The sequence below is a fragment of the Protomyctophum bolini genome (genome assembly GCF_963924005.1).
Source record: "Protomyctophum bolini genome assembly, chromosome: 18".
NCBI lineage: Eukaryota > Metazoa > Chordata > Actinopteri > Myctophiformes > Myctophidae > Protomyctophum > Protomyctophum bolini.
The window spans coordinates 12,909,330-12,921,527 of record NC_137879.1 but is presented as its reverse complement, the minus strand read 5'-3'; the positions used below and the strand labels follow the sequence as shown (position 1 = coordinate 12,921,527).

At 43.2% G+C, this 12,198-nt stretch overlaps 1 protein-coding gene across 4 annotated transcripts in view; it reads left to right on the top strand.

Moving 5' to 3' along the window:
- The window catches only part of LOC308333171 (uncharacterized protein), an 84,422-nt gene that overhangs the window by 10,763 nt on the left and 61,461 nt on the right, over nucleotides 1-12,198 (top strand). For 2 of the 4 annotated variants that reach the window (XR_013965780.1, XM_080789365.1), the window contains exon 1: nucleotides 2,194-2,326. The exons of 1 other annotated variant lie outside the window; for it this stretch is intronic. The gene's annotated coding sequence lies outside the window, so the exon portion shown is untranslated. Of the gene's footprint in view, nucleotides 1-2,193; nucleotides 2,327-11,955; nucleotides 12,022-12,198 lie in introns of those variants that run through there. One more of the 4 variants, XM_080789367.1, reaches the window with a different exon arrangement.

Below are 12,198 nucleotides of genomic sequence, written 5' to 3'. Positions count from 1 at the left end.
TCAATACATGGCCTACATTGTTGCTGATAAATATGTCCAAATACCTCTTGTAATGTAAGAATGCCATGAATCCATAGTCTCCTGCCATGAATCCATAGCTGTCTCTGTGCAGCAGTAGTAGTACGGTCATCACCATACCTGCCCTGATGAAGACTCCTTTGCGACTCGAAACATGTCAGCTTTTTAAACTTATAAAGTACCGGTACCTTGATTTTATATCCACCCTCTCCTCATTCTTACACCTTTTTTTTAGTGCTCGGAATGGCCACCTTTTCTTCAGTATCACCAATACCCAATTGGGGCTGAGGGGCTCCCTGACAGTGCTCAGCATGTGTTACTGAAGAGCATTTTAGGTGAAAGTTATGGTTGTGAATGCCACAGTTTGGCGGGCTCCAGGTGGACCTGGTGTCTGTTGTACACTCACTCTGCTATAGACATTAGACATCACACAGACAGACAGACATAGAGACAGATGGATAAACTAGCTAATGATCGCTCAGGCAAACAGATTGATGGACGTAGATCAGTGCGTAGATCAGTGCAGAAAGGCAGACAGACAAGTAGAGACGGATGAATCCCAGAGTATAACTGTATATACCGCATGTCTATGCCTTTCAGTCTGTTTGCCTCTGCACTGCTGACAATGTCCATCTGTCTGCATCCAGATAGTTGATGTATCACAGTATCTGGCTGTCTATTAATGGTCTTATGATCAAAATCTAATCTCAAGTACTACTTACACAAACGACATAGTCTCTAAATCTTCAAGTTAATGTCAGACTAGACGTGAGCACAATTCCTGTTTGTTATGTTGGGTACTACTGTAAAATATGGCAGTGCACAACTGAACTGCAGAGAACTGTTTGTGCTCTGTTCATGAGCTTGTATTTTAGGTCAAAAGCTCAAAACTAAGCCTTTTTTTACTGTGTTTTTTGTACCTCATTTTTGCACCCTTTTGTAATGTGCTATATAAAATAGATCCTTTTTGCTTTTTTTGCTTGTTTTCTGTATGGGGACTACAAATGGAAATGAGCATTCTTGCTAAATCTGGTGTATTTGCATGGCATTCTGTGTGTGGTGTTCATGAATATGTGATGTACTGAGCAATTGAGCAAATTCATTGGTATTGTCAGTTACTGTACAGTTGCGAGGAATTAAGCCAATATCCAAACCCAATCTTACAATAAATGCAGGGAATCTCTACGTACGTTTGTAATCCACGTACTGTATCTCGAGAACCGTTCGACCGACCAAACGTAACAGAGGGTCCCGAAAGGGGCTAGCTTTAGCCCCCGTTTTAAAAAGGAGGAGGCGATGTAAACATGCCATAGTCTGTACTAAGTATAGACAGGTGGTACAGTATGTCTGCTGGTAATTTCAAGTCAAGTGGAAGCTTCTCTCTGTAAAGTGTTGTACTGTAGCTGGGTGAACATGCATTTTTTGTGGTCTATCCAAGGCTTGCAACAATTAATTTTAATATTTCAAGGGAGTGAAAGTGTGCGGTTACCGGTTCATTTGTTTTTCCCCGGTGGTTTCTGGGTTTGAGAAATGCTTTTAGATGCTGTTACTTAGCCGGATTCCTCAGACAACAGACATCATCTGCCACATTTCTCGTTTGTCTTCCGAGAGATGCTATTTTTTACTTTACGTCCTACAGTACTATTTTTAGGATGCCCTGTGAGTACTGCTGTACACAGTACTTTATGCTGAATTAATAAAACGAGCTGTGTTCATATGCTGTAGTGACATGGCACAATAAGGCCATTACACCAACCGGCTGCATTGTACAACATGTTCACAGTAAAACCCTCAGTCTTTGGGTCCATTTTTGCCCTCTCAGAATTAAAGTAACACTGAGGACTTTACTGTGTGTAGTGCCAAGTGCAACTACTCGTGAAATATGGTGGTCAAGTCCTGCCAACAAATCTTGTCTTTAAACGACCGCTTGTCTGTCACACAGACCACTACTAACTCTGCAGTTCTGTCTGTCTGTCTGTCTGTCTGTCTGTGTCTGTGTGTGTGCGCGCGCGCGCGTGCGCTCGCTCGCAAGGGAGGGAAAGTGAGGACTGGAGAGGGGGCGGGATTTGCCAACACAAGCTTCCTAATTGGTTGAGAGTGAAGCTGAGTGTGGGTGTGGTGTGGTGCTGGTCTCCCAGTAGAGAGAGACGACAGTATAGTGGCCAGGCAGGTCTTAACGCAGAATGCTCTGCTGTAGGCAGGAGGCAAGGAAGGAAGGAAGGAGGGCGAGAAAGAGGGACAGTGAAAGGAAGGAGGGAACAGAGGAAGACTAATGTGGGTGGAGCTGTGAATCCAGTGTGTGGATGAGGTGAGTCTGAGATAGTACAGGAGTACAAAACAAGGCACAAGAGTAAGAGAGGACAGCTAGAGTGTTTTGTGTGTGTGTGTGTGTGTGTGTGTGTGTGTGTGTGTGTGTGTGTGTGTGTGTGTGTGTGTGTGTGTGTGTGTGTGTGTGTGTGTGTGTGTGTGTGTGTGTGTGTGTGTGTGTGTGAGAGTTAGAGAGTGTGTGTGTGTGTGTGTGTGTGAGAGAGAGAGAGACACAGAGAGAGAGTGTGTGTGCGTGTGTGTGAGAGAGAGAGATTGAGAGATTGAGAGTGTGTGTGTGGACTGGGGAAGATGTAACTGATAGCGTTTGCTTTCTCGGCTCGCGTCCTCCGCAGATAAGGAATTACTGACATTACTGAGGATCAGAGAATGTGGAGGAGCATGTCATGTTGTATGACTAATTACCGGCTGACGTGGGAATAAACTGCATATCGTATGCGTCTGCACGTCAATGCATGTGAACGTGTGCACACGACACGTGTGTGAGTGTGCTTGTTTGTATACACTTGGTTGACGGTACATCTCCGAGAGGATGTGTGCGCACAGTAATTGCACTATGTTAATTTAACCCTAACCCTTACCTCTGCGAATGTAAAAGTAGAACATTTAGGTCCATGTTTACAGTCTCGGATGTACAGTAAATGAACATTGTAGGACTTCAACTGTGTACAGCGAGAGGCTTGCATTTTTGTGCCTAACCTGTATGTGCAGGCATGTCACTGCATGTCATTTCACTCTTGTTTTCTGTTATGTCCTGCTGTGTGATCAACAATACTATCATTCAAAAGTGAAACCATTATCAGACAACTGAATGGAGGCTATGATACAGCTGTTCACATCACATGAGACATGAGTAAACAGTATATACTTAGCAAGCGCACTTCTACAGATGTGCGCTGTCAATCAATCAATGTGCAGAGACAGACACCATTTACGGCCTGCAGTGGCCTGACTGAATCTGAATGACTTTAAAGTTGCGATTAAAGGACCAGCACCCTATATGTTTGTTTTTTTATTTTATTAATTATTTTGGTTAATATACATATTATCAACATGATTTTGTAAAAAAACGGTTAGGAAGAAATTCCCCTTTAACAGTGAAACTTCTAAAGATGTTTTACTAGACGTGATGTTACTGAGTGAAACGACCTACTATGAAGAGAGACACTCTTACAAGCAAAACATATTGCAGTAAGAGAGGGCAGAGCGTTCGTGTGTGTGTGTGTGTGTGTGTGTGTGCAGGCACGCACAGACTCATGATATAATATAAGGTTTAGTATTACTTTCCCCATAGTCATAATCTTAAAATATCGCCAATCTGTGCTTTTGTTCTCTCAGGTTAGAAAAATGTCCAGTCAGTTAAGCTGCTGTCCATCAGAAGTACATGCATGACCCCTGCAGCAGGCGCTGAATTGGGGTGAAAAGTATTGGTACACAGTACAATATGCAGTCAAATCCTGTCTGTTGTTAGTGTAACACAGTGCACTTTCCTCAGAGCCCCTCTCCATGTAACTTTTTTGGTCTCCAAGACGTGAGCATTTGTACATACGGTTTGTGGGTGGATAGATGCCTTGTGGGACATTTGTTCTCCCAGCACTGATTCTTTTGGAAGTTTTCCAGACGCGTCCTCCGTGCTGCTGTGATATCTGAATTGAGTCCTGTGTTGGTCACGTCTCAGCAGGTCCCTCTGAGAGCCTGGCTGATTTTATCATGTGTGTGTGTGAGGATGACGAGGGGACGAATGCCAGACAAATAGTTTCAGCCTACAGGGAGTCAAATAACAATGGAGCACATTTGAGGATATTTGTGAAATAGTTCCTTGGCTGCTGAACAACCTCGCTCTTTCTTGCTGCCTCTACCGGCTGTACTTCACTCTCTCTGTCTCTTTTTATGGCTTGGCTCTGTAGCAGGTGAGCCGTCTATAGAATTGGGTCTGTCTGTCCCGTCCGTCCGTCCGTCCGTCCGGTCTAACCAATGACTAGTCTAAAGCAAAAACTGTCTAAACGAAGTACTGCACCCATCTGGGGGTGCGTGTGTGCGTGCGTTCGGTGCGTGCGTGCGTGCGGTGGCCTTGTATGCAGACTATGCACTTTTACTGTTGCTCACAAATGGAATGAAACACGATCCACTCATCAATATCACTAGTGTGATGCTTTTTCAATCAATAGGTGAATAATATTGTAGTGCTGTGCTACTGTGCTGTAAAAATTACGTTTACCTTTAAATGTCGCTTGCTTGGTTATTATTATGGTCAATCTTGAGAATACTTTACATTTGAATAAATACAGTATGTCTATAGGCTCACGGTCATGGGAAATATCTCCTCGACTCTCCACAATGTCTCCCTCATCTTGTTACTGTGTCTGACTATATTTCACTTACAGTGCACTGCACTCACTGACTCTCTCTCTCCCCCACTCTCTCTCTCTCTCTCTCTCTCTCTCGCATGCACGCACGCACGCACGCACGCCACACACACACACACACACACACACACACCCACACACACACACACACCACTGCATGAGTCACAGGACCCCAGTCATTGTCTGTATGTGTCTTTAATGGCATGTAAGAGAATGAGAGAGCGTGAGAGAGATGGCCTTGCATTTTTATCCAAGCAAAGTCCTATTCATACTGTAAAATGACTTTCCTCTCAGCTCGCCTCTTTAATTCTGACTACACCATCATTTAGTCAGTTCCTGTTTAATTATGATTCAGTACAACAGCAAAGTATGCAATCGTGTCAACTGTCAAATTGACTGAGAGCATTCCATCGCGCAAATTCCAGCTTTTTTTAAATTTAGTTAATAGCACAGGCAGAGTCTTCACATAATAGAGCATGTCTGAAATAAGTGTCAGAGCTGAAATCGACATGTAAATATGAAATAAATGCTTAACCCATTCAGGGTTAAGCATCATGACAATTTTCTGAAAGATTTGAGGCACATTTTAACAAAAATAGCAGACCTACAAGTTCTAAGCACGGCACTCAGTGCCGCGCTATGAGCTTGTAGATCTGCTATTTTCCAATAGCTAAATTATAACATAATGTATGTAACCACCAAAATGGGTTTTAAACATGTAGCTACAGTAGGTGTGATGTTAGAGACCACAGAAGTGAACCTCAACTCAACTCTCAACTCGCTGTTTCTCTGCAAGACATTACTCTATAAGCCATAACTTCAAAACTGGTGGGTCAAACTGAACAACCAATATGTCAATTTGAAGCTATGATTCCCTGCTTTCCATTATGACATGAAAAAAAAAAGAAAATTAAAAAAAAATCCAATTGCAGTCCCTCAGTAAAATTTGGACACATTTAACTTAATACAAACAAAGTCCCCCCTCTCTTTCCTGCACTTTGATCTGTCACTGGCTACACTTCACAATGTATCGTAATGCTGGTTGAAATCATAGCCGCTAGGCTAGTGCAGCAGCGCGCCAGCTAGGCCAGCAGCAAACGAGCAGGAGGCTATTATTAGCACGAGCAGTGCCCTCAGCGCCATATCTAGGGGACTAATATTAGACCTGCACACATAATGCAGTAGTACACACACACACACACACACACAGACTGGGGTTTAATTATCTGTGTGATTTGAATCATAAACAACACCTGCATTAGCCCTGGTGGAGTTTGATTGGCTTCAGGGTAGCGAGGGGAGGATGGTTGTTGCGTTAATTCACCTGGTTTCTATGTGTGTGTGTGTGTGTGTGTGTGTGTGTGTGTGTGTGTGTGTGTGTGTGTGTGTGTGTGTGTGTGTGTGTGTGTGTGTGTGTGTGTGTGTGTGTGTGTGTGTGTGTGTGTGTGTGTGTGTGTGTGTGTGTGTGTGTGTGTGTGTGTGTGTGTGTGTGTGTGTGTCTACCTCAGATAACAGTCCCATGACGAGGGGAATAAAGGATGACTCACCCATGTTGTTTAAAGGGACTGCTCTGGTATCAGGGTGTCAGCTTGTGGCTGAAAGGATGCTTATTCAAATCAGACTATTTGAGACATTGTGAGAGGCGGGTTGGGGATTTGGTCAGAAGAAGAAAATCAAGCAAGCTGGTCAGTGAAAATCCTAAGTAGGCTATATCCTCATTAGTGCTGCACGATTCTTGCTAAAATTGAGATCACGATTCTCACGCAATTCTCATTTCTTCCATGAAAGTATTTATTGTCTTTAGTCTGTAGCACGAAGATCCGACACACCAAAGGTCCGAAGCGCGGCGACATGCGATGCGATGCGAAAATGTGATGGTCTGACATGACATGTGCCGCTCCCGTGCTTGCGGTTATGGTTAGGTTAGGGATTGAGGTTTCGGATCAATAGTATGTCGGAACTAAAGCCTGTAGTGTACCCCATCAAAGTGCTTTACTTAAACCTCTCTTAAAGTCTCGCAGCAAAAACATTAGAGTAATTTAAACTAATTGGACAGCCGTGCAGTGCAGTGCTGCACTATTCTTTCTCAAATGAGATCTCATACCGTAGGTGTCGATTATTTTGCAGCACTAATCCTCATACTCTTTCCTCTTAAGTCAACAGCATGTCATACGGCTGCAGAGATCTGGCCATAAAGAGCTGCATGGGTCAGAGGAGAAATCCATAAAGCTTCTTCCTGTGTGCATGAAAAAGGTCTTGCATTACGTTATTTATGGGCAGTCATAGGATATGGTGTAAATATAAAGATTGTGTGAAGAGAGTTATTTCAAATCGAGATATTCCCGATTTGCTGTGCAGGAAGTGAACAAAACACGTGTGTGAAGTGAGGGGCGCCTGGTAATGTAACTTGTCTAACTGCTGTAAACAAACATTAAACACTTTGACTGCCCCTCGTTAGTTGGAAATCAATACATTCATGTGCCAAGCTATACGGTATATTGGAGCCTTCGGAGCCCTTTTAATGGGAAGGAGGAGGGAGGATTCATGGGAAGATTGCCGACCACCCGAGGCATGAATTCTTTCATAATCACTTGTTTTGATTAGAATCGTAATCTGTGATTTAGATTCAGAGGTAAAAGGGGGAGAAGATTTTGGCTCCCGTTCGTTCCTTGTCAATGGAGGGGGAATCATTATGCTGGCGCACCATCGACTTCCGGTTTCGTTGTTGCGCAACAGACGCTCATAGACAGTATTATAGCGCGCTCTGATTACATATACAGCATTAAAAGGGCAGACAACAGGTGAGTTTGAAAAGACGGAGATCTCCATCTAGGGCAGTCAAAGTGTTTTAAAAATCCATAGACTTTAAGACTTGGCTGCCACACTATGTTTGTTAAAAGTGCTCTAAACAAACTACGTAGACTTTGCTGCCATATGACGTAATTTCAAAAGCCATCTACCGTAAAAGTCTACCCTATTTCAATTATTTAAGGTTGCCCTGTCTTGTAACACTTTATTCAAGATATTGTAGTACTGTACGTAGTTTGAAGTGTGAATTTTACACAGATTCTCTAACATGTTAAATGACATTTCACATCATGTTTCAGACAAGTAACTGTAACAGTAACTGTAAATCTGTCAAATTTGTATAACCATCAAGTGACACACATAGTACGCAATGAATAGCAATGAGAAGTTTCCCTTGTTTGATAACCTACAGTAGAAGTTTGGCTAGTTTGTGGTGATTGAGGTTGTACACTGAATCAGTGCACACACACAGCCTGGCAGGTGGAGGGGTGGTACTAATGATGGGCCTCTGTTGTGCCTCCTGGCACGAATCGAGGCGTGCGTTGCTGGAGTGTACCCACACATCCCGAACGGCGCGAGTGCCAACTTGGCCAGAGTTCAGAAGACAGGGCATTCAAGGGTAGCACTGCAGCATGGAGGATCCCCGGGCTATAGTAATGGCTAAACGGGACGGGGAAGAAAATAAAAAGGTGGGATTAAATAACGATTGAATATTTAATCAGTCTGTCGAATCAGTCTGTCGTTGCTGTTGGGTGGAAACATTGATGTCCAAAACCGTTACTTTTGGAGGAAATGGAACTTGCAGGTTCAGCAGTAGGGAAAATATCCGATCTACAAGCTCACAGTGTGTCACATCGCATCATTTGACGTTTCCCTATACTTCGCCATACTCTCTTGTGTGACGAAGTAGGTTTCTGCCCAACAGCAACAACGATATGATATGCGTACATCCTTCTGTCTGTGGCATACATTGCACAGTTGGCCCTGTTATCTGCATGCATGTCCTTGATCCACCTGTGTCCATGTCTACACTGAAACACGTTGTCGATGTTGTCTTTGCAACAAGGTCACAAGAGACTCCTGTTTCTTGGAGCTGTAATCTTGGCAGCAAATGGCCAGCGTAGCAATTGATTAAAGTAAAATTCATGTAATGTCCAATTCCCCGCTGTAATTCAGCGCTCTGTGTTGGCACTGCGACTGGCTAAGGGGAGGCAGCGCTGCATTGTTTACGTTGAGGCCTGCGATATTGTTACTGCGCTCTTCCTGTAAATCTATCACTCCTATTACCCTGGCTGACTGCCAACACTGCTCTCCATTCTCACATACACACATCACCACTCTGTCGTCCGGCTGTGCTTCAATCTCTCTGTCTCTTTTTTACGGCCTGCCTGGCTCTGAGTCTGTCTGTCTGTCTGTCTGTCTTTTTCTGTCTGTCTTTTTCACAGACAGACAGACAGTCTGTCTGAGTGTGTGTGTGTGTGTGTGTGTGTGTGTGTGTGTGTGTGTGTGTGTGTGTGTGTGTGTGTGTGTGTGTGTGTGTGTGTGTGTGTGTGTGTGTGTGTGCGTGTGCGTGTGCGTGTGCGTGTGCGTGTGCGTGTGCGTGTGGCTGTGTGCGTGTGTCCAAGGCTAATCTCTAGAACCGCTGGACCGATTAGTCAGTGCATGGCTCGCATTTGTAGAAATATTGAACTTTAATTTGATAACGGAAGGCAACACTAAACAGTGTTTTTATCGGTCAGAAACCTTTCCTATATGGAGGAATACATATACTGTAACATATATCATATATGACTGATATAGTAGCCACATGAGAACTACACCACCACATCTTGTTTATTGACTATCATTCTTGCATTCATACACACACACACACACACACACACACACACACACACACACACACACACACACACACACACGCACACGCACACGCACACTCTCTCTCTCTCTCTCTCGCTTCCCCCTCGCTCACTATTTCCATCAGCTGATGAAGTGATAGATAACAGGATCCACATGAATGAGGTGCAAGCTGACCAGCTCTTTCCAGAATCAATAGGTGTCCAGTGTCTGGCTTTTAGCTCCAGTCTGCTGGTGGCTACAAACGTAAAAATGACTCTGTAGTCGTGTCTAATCAAGCTGCCGTCTCCACTCTCCAGGCTCCCAGAGGCCTGCTCAGGGCTCACATTTATGATGCTCCTCTTCTTGCCCTTGAAAACAAGCAGACACCCTGGGGTTCTGAACAACAGGAGAAAGTTTGGCAAAATGTTTGGCTTATCCCGCCTTATTTTTGGGAAATTAGGAGAAGTGTAAATTAGCATGATTATCAATAAAACTATTCTAAAGAGAGAGAGGTTAGAGTTAGGGAGAGATGCGGTACATTATGGTCTGGGAATCACAGGAAATATAGTCACGACTGAGATCATTGAAGTTAGCACAGATGAGCACATTGGGGGTCAAAGGCCAAACAAATACCCTGCCTCCCAGTCTTGTGCCAAGCCGAGCCTCACATCATGAGCACTCTTTGTTCTGTCAACTCCAATTTGTGATGCGCACGTTCTCTCTCCAACTGTTACCATAAGGCAACTCCAATCTGTCTCTGCTGGCTACTGTCTTGATTCATATGTCCTCTTTCATGTGATTCTTCTTTGCAACAGATTGGCCATCAACGGCATTATGAACATGAAAGAAATATACATATGAAGACAATTTGGACAATTCAGCAGCATGCAGCAAGACAGTTTTGTCTTTTGAACTATCTTGACAATGAAAGATACATATCTCAGACTATTGTATTACACGTGTATATAGGGTTTAAGTGGTTACTTTGCGATGTAACGACACCAAAAAAGTTCTAAACGGTTTAATATTGGTAATAACACGTCCACAATACGATATTTTTCACTATATATATTTTTTTATAATTGTTGTAATTAAATACAATTATTTATTTCCTTTCCAATCATTTCTTGACATGAATTGTGACTGTAATATAGCTCAGAGTAGCTTGAGAAGTCCACCGATCTGTGGTTAATGGCATGCTTTGATCCATGGAGCTGGTAGCACTGTTCCTAAGTTAAGTATGGGGCGTGATGGAATTGTATAGCTCTCTAGCGTGTTTTCTAGCCTCCACCTATAAATCATATAATTGGTTATTATATTCACAGATGCATCTTGTTATTTATTCAGCTCTTGGGCTGTTATGGGAAATGGGGAGTCCTTTTCCCTGGCTGAAGTGTTTTCCTCACAGATTGTTGTACTTTAAGGCTTTTCTGGGTGGTGATGTGCCAAGTGGCTTCCCAAGTTTGTTGTGTGTACCCATATTCTAACATAGTTGACCGTCACCCAGCAGGTCAACTTACTACTTACTATTTTGCATTTGTCTGTGTCACGGGGCAACCCGTGCCCTATATAAAAAGACACTTGAAACTGCTTTCTATAACATGCAAGGACTAATGTTTTAAACTTGTGTATGGGAAACTGTGTGTTCACTGATTGTTTGCTAATTGTCTCTCCTGCACTGCTGGTGGCATTGCCCTTGATTTAGGAAGGGACCAAGTGCTATGCAGGGGAGGGGGGGGGGTACTTCTTATGCTTTGAGTATTTGTCATTGAGTGTTCATGCTTATTTATATTTGTTTAATGGTAACACATCTTTAGTATGTTTAGGTTACTTTTATACAAGGGATTATTTATGGCAGTATTTATTTATAAGTATTTATTGAGAAGAAAGGTTGCTAATTGCTCTGGGTCCTGTGGTATGATCCACCCCTATTTAAGGGAGGCTGCAGGGACAAGGGAGTTAGTTAGATGTGGGCAATGACACAGGTAACATCCCTGAGGGAGAGCTACAGGGCCTTGGGTGATCAAGGTACAGCCTGAAGAGAGCTCTTATCCATTTGGGTTTTGTTCAGTAGTGTTTGCTCAAGTGTTTATTTCATTTTGTCATTTTTCAGTATTATTGTTATTGTCCTGTTGAATCTGTACTGGACTTTGGCGGAGGAGTTTTGGGGGCGAAATAAATACCCTGAAACGGCATTTCTGACTGTTCTTGGAGCCTTGGCCGTTCGGGCAACTTCACAGTCTGTCTCCTCTTCGCCATTACAGGCCGACAATAATATCAAAGACATTTCTGCTTTTGCAATGTCACGAAATTGACAATTTTGACATCCGTATGGTTAATGCTTCAACAGACTTGAGTATTTCAGTCTGTTGGAACACAGAGGGGGAAGAATGACACATTTTGCTGAGAAGCCCCCAACCTTTTCAATTTCCAGAAATGACAGACACCTCAGTTGAATCCGCAGGAGTTTAGGAAGCAGTGAATTGACAGACAACCTTTTGCTTTTCGTCTTTCCTGCTATCAATGTTGTATATTTGCTATAAATATATAAATAAACTGTAATGGCCTAAACAAAACATGATTTCATTTTCTCTGTCAGAGTGCGTCGTGAGCTTGGATTTGTTGCATTCAGAATGACAGTGCCACCACTCTTGTGTCATCATTGGTGAGTCACAGACAAAGAGGAGGAAATGAGGGGTAGGCCTAATTGCCCGCAGAATGTGCTCACCTTTCTCAGTTGATACCATGTATCTATTGCACACCTCATTAAAGCACATTGTAATATATATTTAGATCCCAGAGATAGCAGGTCAGTCCACGACATCCTGTGCCATTAATGTTG